This window comes from Fragaria vesca, linkage group LG5, assembly GCF_000184155.1.
Source record: "Fragaria vesca subsp. vesca linkage group LG5, FraVesHawaii_1.0, whole genome shotgun sequence".
Lineage (NCBI taxonomy): Eukaryota > Viridiplantae > Streptophyta > Magnoliopsida > Rosales > Rosaceae > Fragaria > Fragaria vesca.
Genome location: NC_020495.1, coordinates 5,399,455 through 5,404,048, shown reverse-complemented (window position 1 = coordinate 5,404,048; position 4,594 = coordinate 5,399,455). Strand labels below are relative to the sequence as shown.

Genomic DNA, 4,594 nt, shown 5'->3' with positions numbered 1-4,594 from the left:
CAAAAACAACATAAACCGACTCGAACCAAAACTCAAGTCCTAACCCACAAACTTGTCACTCGAGACAAAACCTCTCCCTATACCTCAAAAAGGTCGCCTGAACATCCTACACAACTTATAAAACCACAAACCAGATTTCTAAAAATCAGATATACTCAAAAATGGAAACCGAACGAAACCTAGCATTCGAGAGGGAAACCTTAGCATGCATCATCGGTAACCAAAACCTACAAACCACATATCAACATGATCGTATCAACGAGTACTACCTAACCAACAACACAAACACCACAACCACCTACGGACACACCGCTACGCGCTGCCCCTAGCGACTGCGCGTGGGCCCCACGCGCCAGCCCACTAACCTTTGAAAACGGACAAACTTCCAACACCAAAAGTATAGCTCAGAGCAAGGAGAGCAACTTCCATACCTGAGGTCGAAACCAAAACGGCCGGGAAGTCGCCGGAAACTCGCCAGGAATGTCAAATTCCACCACCACCACTCTACACCGAGAGTCACGCTCCAGGGCCACCAGAAGTCGGACCAGGACGCCACGGGGCTCCTATCCCGAACAGTCTCCCGCCTTGTCGCCGCCGCCGGAGGTCTGAAACTCGACCGGGTCTCTAACCCGAGCTTCCGAGCTTCGGGTCACCGATTCGGGGTTGAAACGGCGCAAGTCACCACCACAGGGCAGCTCGGACGGAGGAGAGGAAGAGAACCCGACCGGTGCCGTCGTCTGGGTCGGCCGGAGTTGGCCGGAAAAGTCGGGTCGGGTCGCCGGGTCCGGGTCGGGTCGGCTGGGAAACTCTGACAGTGAAGGTGTCGCGAGAGAGAGAAAGAAAATGAGGAGGAAAGGTTTCCGGAAAAAAATGAAAGGAAACTCTAAACTTTTGATATTTAACCCAAAATTTTCGTAAAGCCACGAACTTCCGTTGACCATAACTTCTACATACGAAGTCCGTTTTATGTGTGCCACGTGTCTACGAACTCGTATCGTCGTGCTCTACAGCTTCCGTGAAGGAAGTTTTCCGAGAAACCCAAAAAATTAAAAAGTCAACTCTTGACCCTTCAAAATAAAGCATTTTCACGGTAATAAAAAAAACTCGACTACTTCTAGTCCACTCACTAAACCACAAAACCATACAACTCTTACTTAAATAAATTCCAAAATAAAATTAGAAACTAACAATAAATTTCCGGGGTATTACATCTTCCAAAAGCAGGGAAGATGACTCTAATTAAAGCTGTTGCTCAAGCCATCCCAAATTACACCATCAGTGTGTTCAAACTACCAAAGGGTGTTCTCAAAATGTTCATGTCGAAGGTATCGAGATTTCGGTGGGGAAAAGAGGGGGGAAATAAGGCATTCATTGGTGCAAATGGAATAAGCTATGTAGGAGCAAATCGAATGGAGGTTTAGTTTCACAGATTTGGAGCTGTTCAATTAAATATTTTCCAGAACAAGTTTGCAATAATAGGCTCATCTAGCATTACAGTATAAATGGAAGATACTCGGTCAAATCAGGTTATTGGGTTGCTGATCAGGAGAGGATTCGTAGAGAATGTGGAACAAAAGCTAACAATAGAACGGGGAATGGCAGCGTTGTCCAAGTTGGGTGGGAGAAACTTTGGGGCTTGCGCTTGCCTAATAAAATTAAGGTCTTTATGTGGAGAGCCTGCAATAATTTTTTGCCGTGTAGAGCTGAGCTGAAAAGAAGGAAGGTGGGGAATTGGAGCTGCTGTTCAAAATGTGGATATGGGGAGGAAACTGCAATGCATGTTTTTTGGGAGTGCTCGTGGGCTCGCCAAGTATGGGAGCAGTCTTTCTTGCGAGAGGTTTGTAAGGTGTGGAAAGAAATAGAATACATGGAGTGGTTTAATGTTATAACAGTAGCACATGAGAAGGAATTGGAGTGGTTCAATGTTATAGTGTGGCATTTATGGTATGATCGAAATAGAAGAATACATGGAGGGGAGGTTATGTCTTCTGATGCTTTGATTTACAAGTTTGTGTCATGGTGGGAGCTCTTGGAACAAGCTGAGAAAGGGATAGAAGAATCTGAGCACATTGGAGATAGGAAGAAACAAACAGCAATAAACAATAGGAGTTTGGTAATCTGGAAAAGGCCAAGAGCAGGGGCTATCAAACTGAATGTAGACGAAGTAGTAGACTCATTGAACGGGGTATACGGAACGGCCTATGAAAATGGAGCTTGGTTAGGTGTTTTGGCTGTCCCATATGTCAATCATGTGAAGTTTAGCTATTTGTCCGAATTCTTCCTAATAAACATAGATTGTTTAAAAACTTTCCCACTGAATAAGAAATTCGGTGTCATCTCAATTACCTTGTGTTGCCAGTTATGTTCCTCTTCTTTTTAAGCCAAATTTTCTTTACTATAACACTGCACCATTTTCCAAAGTCAAAAAGGGAATTGTTTGTTCATTTCAGCTTTTTATGCTTGTTGTTCAAAATTGAAACTATTGTTTGAAACATCACTACCACAAAAAAATCAGACCACGGTCAAAAAACGTCGTTTAATTGTTCAGATTACTGTTATCTTTTTACGTGTCATATGTTGTATTGTAGAAACGTCGTCTAACTACTGTCGACATATGTCGATAGCCATGGAATGACGACATATGTCGACAACGTATTGACATATTTTGTGTCGTGTGACATACAATCACATCATGGTTTTGCAGAATAACAGTTGTGTGATCACTAGTCAGACCATGCTTGTTCTTAAAATTGTTATCTGATATGGACTCAGAAGTCGGTTCTAATGAAAATTTTCAGTTTAATTTATTTCCAATTATATATATTTTATTATATGAATAAAAATAATTTCAATAAAAATAAATATTCAATACATATTAATTTCGATAAAAGTAAAGAGAGAAAAAATGTATTCCCATCTTCTTTTATTCCTTTCTCAATCATCATTACAATATTCATATTAAAGAAAAATTTTTAAAATATTACATAATACAAGTGACTACACAAGTGTGAACATTCTATAATGACAAATTTGAACTTGCAGAAGAAGAATTGTAACAGATGATTAACCTTCAATCTTCTACTCTGAATATTCTACAAGTGCAATGCAAAGCTATGAGAACAAATGTGCTGCAACTTTGTAAACAGCCATTTCAAGTGCCACCTCGTCATCAGACTCGTACATAGAAGGGATCCCGAAAACGGCAGTTCTTAAAGAATACTGGATATTGGCAGTATGACATCCTTTCTTAAAGATGCATTCACTTGGAGGGAACAATCTCAGTAATCAAATCAATCTTACTCTAGATCACCACCACATCTTAAACCAAAATGTAGCACCACTCTGACATTTGAAATCTTTGCGTCTACTTAAAAGTTGAAACAAAGTTTCTGCAATGACGATCATGTAATTCCAATCAACATATAGTATATGCAACTCTGTGTTTCCATGCAACAAAATGCTTCAGTTACCAAAGCAAGAAAATCAAATGCACAAGAAATTAGATATGTCATTTTGGTGACATTAGAGCACAAGGAATCTTTGACATACCAAAACAACATTTACATATGACATATACATTATTCATAGTCAGATAAACATGCAACAAATGGATATACAAAGCAAAGTGCAAGACCGGTAATGTTAAGTCTGTTAATATAGACCTTACCAAGAAAGCTTATCGGCTCTTTACTTTACCAAAAATGAGAACAAGTACAGTGGAGTTCAGTTCATTTAATTTGGTTAAAAACCTGAAAGCATTATGTCATTGTAAATAACAAGGCTATCTAAAGAAACTAGAACACAATCATGGACTAACTAAAACAAATGAACACTCGTGAACAAATGAACAAATTGTTTCAAGATTTATAAAGTGCTAACCAATGTCTCTCTGTCTTGTTCCGAAGAGCTTTGCTTCCAAGTCTACTGTCCAAGTCTATACTTCTGCATAATGACTAGTTTAGCTATCCATGCACTAATGCATCCAAAACTAGAGTGAATGAATAAACCAAATATCAACTAGAGAGAGGAAATTAGAAACAAGAAAAAGAAGCTATAAGGCAATGATATACCTGCAAATGACATTTCAAATGGTACAATGTCAATCCCTTCGCCTTAAGTCAGATAGGTAGCATCTAAAAACATAAATGCTATCAAGTATTAAATTAGGCCGATCAGAAAATTGAAAGGACTCATGTATCTGCCTAATGATTATAATTTGCATGCTCATAAGATTGAAATACTGAGGAAAAGTGCTATTTTCAGTAAAATTCTTGCAACTTTGATACAAGAGCACAAAACCCACAAATAAGTAATGCTTCTTTAATCTACAGAATACTTGAAATAGGGGAAAGTCAGGAATACAAAGCTAAACAAGAGGCTGCATGTGTATAGGTAAATAAATTAAGAGATGACATTAACATATACAAATCTATTATCAACTAGAACTAAAGTCCAGAGACCTTAAACAATGATGTACAACTTTCCAAAGGACATGACAAACATAAGACTCACATGGATGCCTTCTGAGAAGCTCTTTTGTTTAACATACATTTACTTCTTCTTCTTTTTCAAGCTGAGAAGCTCTTTACTTTGC

The 4,594-nt window shown here is 38.9% G+C and overlaps 1 non-coding gene across 1 annotated transcript; it reads right to left on the bottom strand.

The window, feature by feature from the left end:
* Positions 1-2,975: 2,975 nt before the first annotated feature.
* Positions 2,976-4,237, bottom strand: LOC101306819. Its single transcript, XR_184629.1, has 2 exons — positions 3,880-4,237; positions 2,976-3,389 (listed from the first exon to the last, which is right to left on the bottom strand). It is a non-coding gene; the product is annotated as an uncharacterized LOC101306819 (transcript).
* Positions 4,238-4,594: the final 357 nt, after the last annotated feature.